General features: G+C 45.2%; 1 protein-coding gene across 4 annotated transcripts in view; it reads right to left on the bottom strand.

The window, feature by feature from the left end:
• The window catches only part of LOC308670091 (uncharacterized protein), a 60969-nt gene extending 51002 nt beyond the window's left edge, over positions 1-9967 (bottom strand). The window contains exons 1-2 of one of the 4 annotated variants that reach the window (XM_081331296.1): positions 9735-9941; positions 5995-6081 (exon numbers count right to left, since the gene is read on the bottom strand). The gene's annotated coding sequence lies outside the window, so the exon portion shown is untranslated. Of the gene's footprint in view, positions 1-5994; positions 6082-9734 lie in introns of all 4 variants that reach the window. The other 3 variants (XM_081331298.1, XM_081331299.1, XM_081331295.1) reach the window with 3 other exon arrangements.
• Positions 9968-14056: the final 4089 nt, after the last annotated feature.

The following is a 14056-nucleotide window of genomic DNA, read 5'->3' as shown; positions in this document are numbered from 1 at the left end:
TCCCAGAATTCCTCAGCCAAGCACGCGGGATGGGGATTTCTGGGAGTTGAAGTCCACAAGTCACCAAAGGGCCAAAGTTTGAAGACCCCAGCTTGTAGACTTCAACTCCCAGAACTCCTCAGCCAGGCAGGCTGGCTGAGGAATTCTGGGAGTTGAAGTCCACAAGTCATGAAAGAGCCACGTTTGAAGACCCCTGCCCTATCCAGTTCCTCAAAGAACCCATATCTACTTTGTGCTCAGACAGGGATGGAGATGTGTCACAAATACTTCAACCCAAACCGATGTCTCCCTCAGCAATTTCATTTTAGTTGTTCAGTGTGTGTGGAGATTCTCAATCATCCAGGTCATGGTTGTCCAAAAGGTGCTTTATTCCAAAAAGCAATTCATTGGACTTTCTTGATTTTTTTTCCCCTTTGAAAACATTTGGCTTCTCATCCAAGAAGCATCTTGAATTCTCAGGAAGCTTCTGGAATTGAACTGAGTTCTTCAGAATTCAAGAAGCTTCTCGGATGAGAAGCAAAATGTTTTCAAAGAAAAAAAAAGAAACTCCACTTGCGTTTTGGAAAAAGCACCATTGGGACACTTCGTTGTTACATAATAAGGGGTAAGATGGCACCTCGCTGGAAAAGGCAGAAGTTCTCCATCAACAGGAGCTACTCAACCAGCAAGGAGAAGACATGGTGACATAGTGTTTTGTTAAATGGGTTAATCCTCCTGGTCCTGCTCTAATTTGGGCCACCAGAACAAAGTAAGCAGGCTAAGAGCCTACTAGGTAAAGGTAAAGGTTCCCCCGCACGTGTGTGCTAGTCGTTTCCGACTCTAGGGGCCGGTGCTCATCTCCGTTTCAAAGCCGAAGAGCCAGCGCTTGTCCGAGGACGTCTCCGTGGTCCTGTGGCCGGCATGACTAGACGCCAAAGGCGCACGGAACGCTGCTACTTTCCCACCGGAGTGGTCCCTATTTTTCTACTTGCATTTTTACGTGCTTTCGAACTGCTAGGGTAGCAGAAGCTGGGACGAGTAACAGAAGCTAGGAACTGCCAAAAACCTGGTTTTGCTCTTGATGTTCCCAACTTCAGTAGAAAATGGTCAAGAGAGAAACAAGCTGGAACTAAGGAGAAACTTCCTGACAGTGAGGACAATTAACCAGTGGAACAGCTTGCCTAAAGAAATCGTCAGTGCTCCATCCCTGGAGGCTTTTAAGACGAGGCTAGACAGTCACTTGTCTGAAATGGCATAGGTTCTCCTGCTTGAGTGGGGGGCTGGACTAGAAGACCTCCAAGGTCCCTTCCAGCTCTATTTTATTCTAAGTCCCATTCCCTGAAAACTGAAGTTCGTTCTCCTTTTTTTAAAAAAATAACTTTTGAAAGTTGGAATATAGAATAGCTACTGAGAGCCCACTCGGTAGAATGGTTCAAAGCATTTGGAGGCTGGGAGAGGACGAGTTCCAGTTTTGCCTTAGGCATGAAAGGCACGGGGCCAGTCTCTTTCTCAGCCACCAGCAAACCATTTCCACAGAAAACTGACAACACACACCTTCTCCACCACAGCAAGGAGAAACTCATACTCAGTCGCTGAAAAACGCTACCTGCTCTGTAACTACAGGCTCGGGGAAGAGTTTTCTAATTTATTACCTAGCCCAGCCTTGACCTCAAGCAGAGGTGAATGTTTTCAAGGCTGCAGTAAACAGAAATGAGTTTTTAAACTCTACCTGAACGTGAATAGAGAAAAGGAAATTAGATTTAAAAAGCAGTTTTGTGCGCATTTGCTGTATAGAAACTTCCTGGAACGTCCTACTTTAAACAAGGATACAGAATTTCCGGTTTATACTTGTGGCTGAAATAAATTCATAACAATTCCCCATACCGGTTTGGCTGATGGCTGTTGGGACGTGTAATTCAGCCATACCGGTAGGGCCACCAAATCTCCACCCTTGATTCTAGACAACAAGGAAACTGCACTTAACCCATAAATTATTTCAGATCCCGAGATGGGAATTTTCTGTTAGAATAGTCCAGGGGTAGGCAGCCTTGGCTCCTTCATGACTCGTGGATTTCAACTCCCAGAATTCCTCAGCCAGCGTGGGGGAAACTATGGCCCCTTCATGACTCGTGGACTTCAACTCCCAGAATTCCTCAGCCAGCGTGGGGGAAACTATGGCCCCTTCATGACTTGTGGACTTCAACTCCCAGAATTCCTCAGCCAGCGTGGGGGAACTACGGCCCCTTCATGACTCGTGGACTTCAGCTCCCAGAATTCCTGAGCCAGCGTGGGGGAACTACGGCCCCCTACATGACTCGTGGACTTCAGCTCCCAGAATTCCTGAGCCAGCGTGGGGGAACTACGGCCCCCTACATGACTCGTGGACTTCAGCTCCCAGAATTCCTGAGCCAGCGTGGGGGAACTATGGCCCCCTCATGACTCGTGGACTTCAACTCCCAGAATTCCTCAGCCAGCGTGGGGGAACTACGGCCCCTTCATGACTCGTGGACTTCAACTCCCAGAATTCCTCAGCCAGCGTGGGGGAACTATGGCCCCTTCATGACTCGTGGACTTCAACTCCCAGAATTCCTCAGCCAGCATGGCTCAGCTTGGAAACCTAATGAGGTTCACGTCAAGTGACTGTATCCCAAATTTGTGCACCGCCCACAAATGTAGGACTAGTTTAAAACTAGCTTTGCTGGTTAGATTCATCCCTCTAATTAGCTATTTTCAGCGTCTCACGGACTCAGCAATGCAGTTGTACACTTCCGACTCCATTAATTTACATAAAGTCACACTTGGCAATTGTGAGACAACCTTTTTTTTTTCCCATGGGCAACTGGAAGCTTCATGATTACTAAAACGAGAAAAGCTAAAGGTACAACTTTGTGCAAAAGGGTGATTCGGTGTAGGGGGAGAAACACCAAAATATGAGGGGGAAAAACCCTTTATGTTGCACATTTAAAGGTGTTGTTTTTTTTAACACGTTACAAAGTTCGGTCCATCCGTTCTCAGGAATTTGGGTGCATTGTGTTGAATTGCCATCACCCCAAATTAGATTCTATTTTACTTGCATTTTGTTTGGGGGGGGGAAGTATCCATAAAAAAGGAACCATATTGTTGTAAACTGCCCAGAGTAGCCCCTCCCCCCAGTGAGATTTTATTTTATTTTTATTTTTATCCCATTTATATCCCGCCCTTCTCCGAAGACTCAGGGCGGCTTACACCCAGTAGAGATGGGTGGCAAACAAATTTAACAAATACATAAACAAACAATAATGGCTGCAGATTCTCTTAAGGAACCACACACACGTGAAGTATTATTACCGCTTTACAAAGCCCTAGTGAGGCCACACCTGGAATCCTGCAGCCACTTTTGGCCACCATATCACAAAAAAGATGTTGAGAGTTTGGAAAAAATTCAGAGAAGAGCAACTAAGATGATCCAAGGCCTGGAGGCTAAAACAGACGAAGAACGGCTGTGGGACTTGGGTTTGGCTAGTCCAGGGGTAGGCAACCTCGGCTCTTTTATGACTCATGGACTTCAACTCCCAGAATTCCTGAGTCAGCATAGCTGACTCAGGAATTCTGGGAATTGAAGTCCATGAGTCATAAAAGAGCCGAGGTTGCCTACCCCTGGGCTAGTCTAAAGAAAAGAAGAAATAGGGGAGATAGGATAGCAGTATTCCGGGATTTGAGCTGCTGCCACAAAGAAGTGTTTTATTAAACCTAGAGGACATGCTAATTTATATTGCTAGTCCACATATGATACGCTATATTGCTAAGCACATTGATTTGTGCTTTAGATTGTAAGCTGCCCTGAGTCTTCGGAGGAGGGCGGGATATTTTTTTATTTTTTATTTTATTTTAATTCCATTTATATCCCGCCCTTCTCCGAAGACTCAGGGCGGCTTACAAGCTTAGCAGTAGCCTTCATTCTATGTATATGCCTGCTTATTAGGGCTTTCACACACACCCCAAGCGGCATTATTACAAAGTCAGCTTAATTGCCCCCAACAATCTGGGTCCTCATTTTACCTACCTGGGAAGGATGGAAGGCTGAGTCAACCTTGAGCCTGGTGGGATGCGAACTTGCACTAATTGCAGGCAGCTGGTGTTACTTAAGGAGGCATTAGCCCACTGCTCCACCAAGGCTCTAAATGGGATTGATTGATTAAATAAATAAATAAATAAATAAATAAATAAATAAATAAATAAATAAATAAATAAATAAATAAATAAATAGCAGTCTGATATACTGCAGAAAATGCATAAGAAGTGATTATCTTCCTTAAAAAGTCATTTTTTGAGAGGAGGACAAAGACGTGATTGACTGAAGCTCTGGTGCTTGTCAAGTAATCAAGGGCAAGGGTGTGGTCTCTGTGCTGTGGGTGTGGGTGTGAGAGTGGGAGAAACTCGTTAACAGCAAACCTTGCAATCAACTGACAATTGCCCGTTTAAGATTCAGCTGGGAGCCTCAGCAACTTCGTGTACCTTGTGTTTCCCTCACTGGGTAGCTGCTTACTCTAACTCAAGAGTCACACCACCGGAGGAGGTTTTACAGGTAGCCTCAACTTACAACCACGGCTACCGAAATTTATGTCGCTAAGTGAGACATTTGTTAAGTGAGTTTTGCTCCCGTTTTACCACTTTTCAGCCCATCGTTGTGACTCCCTGCAGTTGTTAAATTAGTAATAAGGTGTCAAGCAAGAAGGGGAGGCAACAGAGAACAAGCTATTCCACAAGCCTGGATTTTGTTCCCCAACTTAACCCAAACAGCTTCCACCTTCATTAACCTGCGTGAAAAGGCCTTTTTTCTTTTTGGGGACGGCTCGAATGGGCCTGCTATCCTGCCCCTCGGCCTGCAGATCCTCCTGGCCAGTTGTGCCAAGGGTCATCTTGGCCACGCCATCACCTTGCACTGGGTGACACAGTGGCCTGTCTATCACACTCTTTGCTCTTGTCCTGGGCAGTTGTTCTCCCCCTTCTTCTCCCAAAATAGTGTGGGGGTGGAGCGCTGTAAAGGAGGAACTCTTCATGCTGGCATTCCAGGGGAGGGTGTGTGTGTGTGTGTGTGTGTGTGTGTGTGTGTGTGTGTATGTAAGCCCCATCCAGCCTTGGGCTTGCAGCTGCTTTGGTTCCATCAAGGGAAGCACCAGCTGCTCCCTTCCAAATATGGTAGCCAACTGTGGCATCCAGGGCGCTGGAGAAAACGATGCACAGAGGGTAGCCACAAGTCCACCCTGGCTGTACACGGCTGTGGTGCAACTTTCAGTCGGCTTTCCAAGGTGGTTTAAGAAGCTTTGGAAGGAATCACAAGAAAAACAAGAGACCCTGGTACAAGCACAGCATCTCTCTGCTTGCCACAGGCAGCGGGCCTTTTTGCAGGTTACTTGAGGAGACTGGGAAAAGATGCAGCTGCTTTAAAGAGCTACATGCATTAAATGCTTGTTAAAGAAGTCACATTTTCAGGCTTGTACAGAAGTATACCAAAGACAGCCTGCCTGCCTGCCTGCCTTCCTTCCTTCCCTCCCTCCTTCATCTTCCTTCCTTCCTTCCCTCCCTCTGGTTACTGCAGGCAGCTGGAAAAAGATGCAGCTGCTTTAAAGAGCTACATGCATTAAATGCTTCTTAAAGACGTCACATCTCCAGGCTTGTACAGAAGTATACCAAAGACAGTCTTCCTTCCTTCCTTCCTTCCTTCCTTCCTTCCTTCCTTCCTTCCTTCGTAACTCAAGGCAGCGAGCATACATAGTACTCCTTCCTCCTCCTCTTTTTTCCCCATGACAACAACCCTGTAAGGTGGGTTGGGGGAGAGAGAGAGATTGAGAGAGAGAGAGAGAGAGAAAGAGGAACAGAGAGAGAGAAAGCAAGAAAGAGAAATGGAGAGAAAGCGAGAAAGAAACACAGAATCAGAGAATGAGAGAGAGAGAGAGATGTTAGCAGCGTTGACAAAACCATTGTCACTTTGAACAGTCACTAAACAAGCTGTCGTAAGTCGAGGACTGATCCTACCATCTCCAAGGCCAGACTTTTTGGCTCGTCCTGGTAACAGCATGGACCACCCAAGCCATCTATGAAGTGCCGAGACCGTCTCAAGAGCTAGAAAATAGCAATCAGCAGCAAAAATATTACCGTACATCCTTTCTGTAGCAGGGCTGTAATGGTTGAAGTTATGGCTTCCAGCAGCATGACTACACCTTAATTAAAATATAGTATCAACTCCTGCAACTCACTAATACAATCAGCCTATCTATACACCATTCTTTTATGAGGGATAACGCCCAGAGAATACATAAGAACAGGAGCAAAGACTAAACAGCAACTTGGACCAGACCAGGGAAAGAAAAATCGTTCAGATTTGGATTGTTAAAAATGTCTCTCTTAATCTTTCAAAATAAACAGATGAGGCGGCGTTTGGCACAAATGAAGACAGAAGGATGGTCGGGTTTGAGATGATCGCTAAAGTTTGTCAAGTACCTAAAGCAGACTTCATTTTTTTAATTTTATGCATATATCTAACTACAGATGTACCAATTACCAGGTGATATTTCCCAGTTACCAACCAATGCTAGAAATATTTTTAAGTTCTATTCAAAAGGTCTCAAGAAATTAGAAGACCTGAAACTTACCTTTATTTTATTAGAAGGTATATTATTTAGACCCATTTATAGTCTTCCCTGTTTTATTGTTCTCTCTACGCTGAAGTAAAATCAACGTTAACTAATCTAAAATCGATCTGACTGCCTGAAACCAAATAGCTTAACAAAATTAAATGACAAAATCAGAATAAAATTAAAAGGATAATTAAAAGTTTATATATGTAGAACTAGGGAGAATGCCGGTTAGACAATTATACTTGATGTATTTGATACTTGTACTTTAAAACTTGTAAACAAAAGCTAGAATACTCCACTAACAACCAGGTACACATTATTTTAGATTATTTTTTTTTGAGGAAGAGTAATATTGCAAAATTGGGAACTTCAATAAATTAACTGCATACATGAAGAGCAAGTAAAAGAAAGAAAGAAAGAACATAGATAATTTAAAGACGTGGATGGGTTCAAATAATATGATGAACCTTAAATCCAGGTCAACAAAAGTCCTACATTCACTTGACTCATGATGCCTTCAGAATGGAGCTACGCGTGGTTTAATTGATCGACTAGTCCACGGGTAGGCAACCTTGGCTCTTTTATGACTCATAGACTTCAACTCCCAGAATTCCTGAGCCAGCCAGGCTGAGGGAAAAGGGAGAGGTTTCCAAGCTGAGCCAAGCTGGCTCAGGAATTCTGGGAGTTGAAGTCCACGAGTCGTAAAAGAGCCAAGGTTGCCTACCCCTGGCCTAGGCCGCTCTATGTCTCGTGGACTTCAACTCCCAGAATTCCTGAGCCAGCCACGCTGAGGGGAAAGGGAGAGGTTTCCAAGCTAAGCCATGCTGACTCAGGAATTCTGGGAGTTGAAGTCCACGAGTCGTAAAAGAGCCAAGGTTGCCTACCCCTGGCCTAGTCCATTCAACAAGGGCTGTGGGGGGGGGAGGGAGAAACCATCAGAGGGGTGACAAACCATCAACTGCCCACTTTCCTTTCAACCTAAACTCCCATGTTGGGCAAATGCAGAAAATAATTTCAGAGGAATTTCTGAGAAGGAAGTGGACAAGGAAAATATCCCCTTTCTCTCTGTGCAAAAAAGCATTAATCACCTTTAATGACAGCCAGTCACAGGAGGGCAGCTGACAGACAGCAGATCCCAGGGGAATAAAAAAAAAACCAGCCGAGGTGTCTGGAATTCCAGCTGGGTTCATTGGCCTTGGAGATTGTCCTCAGTGGCCCCCTTGGCTGATATTGCAACGCTGGGAGGGGTGGGGGGGGGAAGGACCGTCTCTTGGGGAAAAAAACCACTTGGCAGGGGGGGGACAGCCTCAACTTTGGGGATGGCAAAGATTTCTTTTCAGGGATCCTGCACACAGATTTTTAAGTCGTTGCCCTGGTCCCGGAAGGAGAGGGACACGGATAGGCAACCTTGGCTCTTTTATGACTCGTGGACTTCAACTCCCAGAATTCTGCTGGCTCAGGAATTCTGGGAGTTGAAGTCCACGAGTCATAAAAGAGCCAACCGTTGTTTACCCCTGCTATAGGGGATGGTGGCCCCCAAAATTTGAAGTCTGGAAGCGCCCTTGCTGACTACAATTAGTCCTCGACTGACGACCACGAAATAAGCCCAGAATTTGCGTTGCTAAGCAAGTCATTGGCTAAGTGGGTTTCACCCCACGCTTACAACTTTTCTTGCCATGTTTGCTAAGCAAAACCCTACAGCTGTTAAATTAGTAACACGGTTGTTAAGTGAATCCGGCTTTCTCTGTTGAGTTCGCTTGTCAGAAGGGCGCAAAAAAAGGGAGACCACATCACACACACACACACACACACAGAGAAAACCCGGGGGGGGGCACTGCAACCCTCACAGATATGAACCAATTGTCAAGCATCGAAATGTAAATCGCATGACCCTGGGGGGATGTTGCCAGGTGTGAAAATGGCCTTTTTTCAGCACGGTTGTAACTTGGAACGGTCGCTAAACGAACTATTGTCAAGTCGGGGACCATAAGTTTGAGGAGTTTCCATGGCAGGAGCTTCTTGCCTTTTAACAGCCTTGGACAACAACAACTTCCAATATTTGGGGGGGGGGGGCGGGAGGGCGCACAGATTCCTGGACAATTCCCGGCCAGCGTGGGAATGCCAGCATCTCCAGCCTGGCGTTTGTTCCCACAAAAGGGATCCAGCTCAGGATGGTGGATCATTCCCCACGGAGGGGGGAAAACTCAGAAGGAAAACTCAACAGACAATACACAAACTTTAGGAGAAGAGGGAGGGGTCTCCCCAGCTGTGGGGGGGAGGGAAGAGAAAGAGAGAGAGAGAGAGAGAGAAAGAGAAAGAGAAATTGAAAGATTGAGATTGAGAGAAATTGAGAGACTGAGAGAGGGAGAGACAGGGAGATTGAGAGAGAGAGAGAGAAAGAGAAAGAGAAATTGAAAGATTGAGATTGAGAGAAAGAAATTGAGAGACTGAGAGAGGGAGAGAGAGGGAGAGAGAGAGACTTTGAGAGAGAGAGAGAGAGAGAGAGAGAGAGAGAGAGAGAGAGAGAGAGAGAGAGAGAGAGAGAGAGAGAGAGAGAGAGAGACTTTGAGAGAACGAAATTGAGAGAGGGAGAGAGAGAGACTGAGATTGAGAGACTTTGAGAGAGACAGAGAGATTGAGAGACTTTGAAAAAGAAATTGAGAGAGAGAGAGACTTAGAGAGACTTAGAGAGAGAGAGAGAGAGAGAGAGAGAGAGAGAGAGAGAGAGAGAGAGACTTTGAGAGAACGAAATTGAGAGAGGGAGAGAGAGAGACTGAGATTGAGAGACTTTGAGAGAGACAGAGAGATTGAGAGACTTTGAAAAAGAAATTGAGAGAGAGAGAGACTTAGAGAGAGAGAGAGAGAGAGAGAGAGAGAGAGAGAGAGAGAGAGAGACTTTGAGAGAACGAAATTGAGAGAGGGAGAGAGAGAGACTGAGATTGAGAGACTTTGAGAGAGACAGAGAGATTGAGAGACTTTGAAAAAGAAATTGAGAGAGAGAGAGACTTAGAGAGACTTAGAGAGAGAGAGAGAGAGAGAGAGAGGGAGAGAGAGAGAGAGGGGGGGGAGGAATTTTTGCCTGCAACGAACTGCCTGTCAGCCTCAATCAGGTTCCGGGCTCGACCTGACGCAGCTCACCTGGAATTCCTGCGCCAGGCCCCGGCGCGTCTCCCCGCTCGCCTTCAGCCTGGAACGTGGCAGCGGAGCAACCTTTGCCCAAGTCCTTCCAAGTCCCCAGGCAGGTGGCTTACCTGAAGCGGCTCCCCTTCCTCGGCCTGGGGGGCGAGGCTGGCCAGTCCATGGGGCTCCCCGCGGCGGTTCCCGGGCTGCCTGCGCCTCCCGCTTCCCCCCTCCCGGGGCTCCGCGTCGGGCTCTGCTCAACTTCTCCAGGTGAGCGCGGAGGTGGAGCACACCTACCCGAGACAGGAAGCCAGGAATGCTGCCGGCTGATTGGCTTCTCCAGGCACAAAGTCGAGCGAGGAAATAGCGACTCCCAGGCCAGGTTGGGGAGGGGGGGGGAGACACACAAAGGACCGAGGGGGTGCGGGGGGGGGTGGAAGCTCCGTGCCTCGAGTGCTCCACGCGAGTTTTCTTTAGAAGGGGTTGGAATCGTGGCTAGGGAGATTGATAGATGCAAGGTTTTGCAGAAGCCCTGGTAGTTTGTTTGGTGTTTTTTTTTAATGCTGGAGAAGAGTAGGTGGTTTTTTTAAAAAAAAAAAAAAAATATATATATATATATATATATATATATATATATATATATATATATATATATATATATATATATATATATATATATATATATATATATATATATATATATATATATATATATATATATATATATATATATATATATATATATATATATATATATATATATATATATATATATATATATATATATATATATATATATATATATATATATATATATATATATATATATATATATATATATATATATAGTTTTGGTCTCCACACTATTAAAAAAAAAGATGTTGAGACTCTAGACAAGGGTCTTCAAACTTGGCCCTTTTATGACTTATGGACTTCAACTCCCAGAATTTCTTAGCCAGCATACCTGGCTGAGGAATTCTGGGAGTTGAAGTCCACAAGTCATAAAAGGGCCAAGTTTGAAGATCCCTGCTCTAGAAAGAGTGCAGAGAAGAGCAACAAAGATGATCAGGGGACTGGAGGCTAAACCATTATGAAGAACAGTCGCTGGGATTTGGGTATGTCTAGTTTAACGAAGAGAAGGACGAGGGGGGACATGATAGCCGTCTTCCAATATTGGAGGGGGTCTCACGGAGAGGAGGGGGTCCAAGGAAACTGATCAAGGAGAGATTCAACCTAGAAATAAGGAGAACATTCCTAATAGTGAGCATAATTAACCAGTGGAACAACCTGCCTCCAGAAGTGGTGAGTGCTCCATCATTGGAAGCTTTCAAGAAGAATCTGGCCTGCCACCTGTCAGAAATGGTCTAGGGCAGGGGTGTCAAACTCAATTTCATTGAGGGCCGCATCAGCATTGTGGTTGCCCTCAGGGGGCTGGGTGGGTGTGGCCTGGGTGGGCGTGGTCTACTGGGTGGGCGTGGCTAGAGTGCGTATGGCCTACTGGGTGGGCATGGCCAGCTCTACGTGGTTGGCATCAAGGGTACCTATGGGGGGCCTGGGCAGGAGTGGGACAGATCTGAGGGTCTCTAGCAGAAGGAGGGTCTCTGGGCCAGGGCCAAGGCAGTGGGGGCCGTTCCCTCACTGTTTACAGCATGGCTTCGCGGGCCGCATGAAACCACTTCCCGGGCCGGATCCAGCCCCCGGGCCTTGTGTTTGACATGTCTGGTCTAGGGTCTCCTGCTTGGGTGGGGTGGGGGTTGGACTAGATGTCCTACAGGGTCCCTTCCAACTCTGTAATTCTGATGCTACTTCTAATTCTTCCTTGTGTTGACTGGTTTCCACCTGCCAAAATCCGACACTGGCTTTTGAATCCTTTTGCCTACTCAAGATCAGGTTGATAATTAAGTATGGATTATTAGTAGCCCTCCACTTGCAGCAGTTCATTTAGTGAATGTTTGAAGTTACAACGGCACAGGGAAAAAGTGACTTAGGACCGTTTTTTCACACTTGCGACAATTGCAGCATCCTCCTGGCCAGGTGATCAAAATTCAGAGGCTTGAATGACTCATAGTTATGACGGTTGCAAAAGTGATCCACTTTTGCAACCTTCTGACAAAGTCAATGGGGAAGCCAGAGGCACTTAAGGACCATGTTGCTAAACACATGCAGTGATCGACTTAACAACTGTGGCAAAATAGGTCATAATATGGTGCAAAACTTACTTAGCAAATGTCTCTCTTAGCAACAGAAGTTGGAGGTTCAATTGTATTCGTAAGTCGAGGATTACCTGTACACTGGGCAACTTCAACTCCCAGAAATCCTCAGCCAGTCTTGGTGGCTGGGGAGCTTTGGGAGTTGAAGTCCACTTATCTTAAAGTTGCCAAGGTTAAGAAACATTAGACATTTCAAGACAAGATTTTTCGGGAAATATCTAAGCTCCTCTGACATTTGCATTGCAGCTTGGTATTGTTTCATTTCATCATGAACTAAATTGAATATTGTTTCTGCTGAAAAACTAGATAAAATAGGATAGGATAGGATAGCTATTCTATTCTATTCTATTCTGTTCCATTCTGTATTTCCTATTCTATTCTGTATTTCTATTCTATATTTCCTATTCTGTATTCCTATTTCTATTCTATTCTATTCTATTCTATTCTATTCTATTCTATTCTATTCTATTCTATTCTGTATTTCTATTTTATTCTATTCTATTCTGTATTTCTATTCCCTATTCCTATTCCTATTCCATTCCTTATTCCTATTCTATTCTATTCTATTCTATTCTATTCTATTCTATTCTGTTCTGTTCTGTTCTGTTCTGTTCTGTTCTGTTCTATTCTATTCTATTCTATTCTTATATTTTATTCTGTTCTATTCTGTATTTCTATTCTCTATTCCTATTCATATTCCATTCCATTCTATTCTTTGTTCATATCCTGCCTTTATTAGTTTGACGAGTAATTCAAGATTACTAACCTTGGTGCCTTGGAGCCTTGGTGGAGCAGTGGGCTAACGCCTCCTTAAGTAACACCAGCTGCCTGCAATTAGTGCAGGTTCGCGTCCCACCAGGCTCAAGGTTGACTCAGCCTTCCATCCTTCCGAGGTAGGTAAAATGAGGACCCAGATTGTTGGGGGCAATAAGCTGACTTTGTAATAATGAGGACCCAGATTGTTGGGGGGGCAAAAGGCCTAATAAGCAGGCATATACATAGAATGAAGGCTATTGCTAAGCACATTGGTTTGTGCTTAGATTGTAAGCCGCCCTGAGTCTTCGGAGAAGGGCAGGATATAAATGGGATTAAAAAAAAAAGATGGCGACCATATGCAACACACCTTTCTCCTGTTTTCCCTGCAACAACAACAACCCTCTGAGGTGGGGTTGAGTTGAGAGAGAGGGGCTGGCCCAAAGTCACCCAGCTGGCTTTCATGCTTAAGGCAGGACTAGAACTCATAGTCTCCTGGTGATTGGCCCCAGATCCCCCAGCTAGCTTTCATTGGTAAGATGAGACTAGAACTCACAGTCTCCTGGTTTCTAGCCTGGTGCCTTAACCACTAGACCAAACTGGCTGTTTTGAGTTCTTGTAAGCTCCTGATTGTGTGGTCAGGAATAATGTTTAGCCACTTGTCTTTTGCAAAGCTTTTCTTGATTTCCTCTTATTTGTTTTTAAGCATCTGGATCTTCTGCAGACTTTTGGGTTCCCGTTATCCTTACATGCAAATACGGAAATGAGGAATTAATTCAGGACGGCATAGCGGGAAGGTACCCCAAAGCATATGATAATTTATCGGCATAGAAACAGAATCTTGTAGGTCTCTCCGCTCCTTCATTGCAACCAGCAGGGCCATCCTTAAAAGTGATAGTAATTATTTCAAAATCTGACTGCGGTAAAATTGCACCCGTGTGGTTAGAAGAAGGAAAAAAAAAGTCATCCAAAAAGGGATGAAGAGCAGAAGGGAAGTGCAAAGTTACGAGAAAAATCTGTTGTTTTTGTTGGTTTTTTGTCAGCGGATCTGTCAGGCGCAGGAAATCAGGAGCCAGGATAGAGTTCAAAAGGACAACGGGTTGATTTACGGGAGTGTAACCACTCCAAAGGGATGATGCATTTGACCCCACCCTTGGGGTCAGCCGGTCATCTCCTACGGAATCATTACAATGATATCAAACAGAAGAAGAAAGAGCAAGATGGAATTTGCAGGGCTACGGTGTGAAATTTGTGCAATTCATTCTCTGTTCCAAAAATGTAGTTCGGAGGAGGAGGAGGAGGACGAGGACGAGGACGACTGTGGGGTCCTTGGTGCTCTCTGAGTTTGGCTGTTTTCTTACAGACGTTTCATGGCCC

Source organism: Vipera berus (genome assembly GCF_964194415.1).
Source record: "Vipera berus genome assembly, chromosome: 6".
Classification (NCBI taxonomy): Eukaryota; Metazoa; Chordata; class Lepidosauria; order Squamata; family Viperidae; genus Vipera; species Vipera berus.
This window is presented reverse-complemented; position numbering and strand designations above follow the sequence as displayed.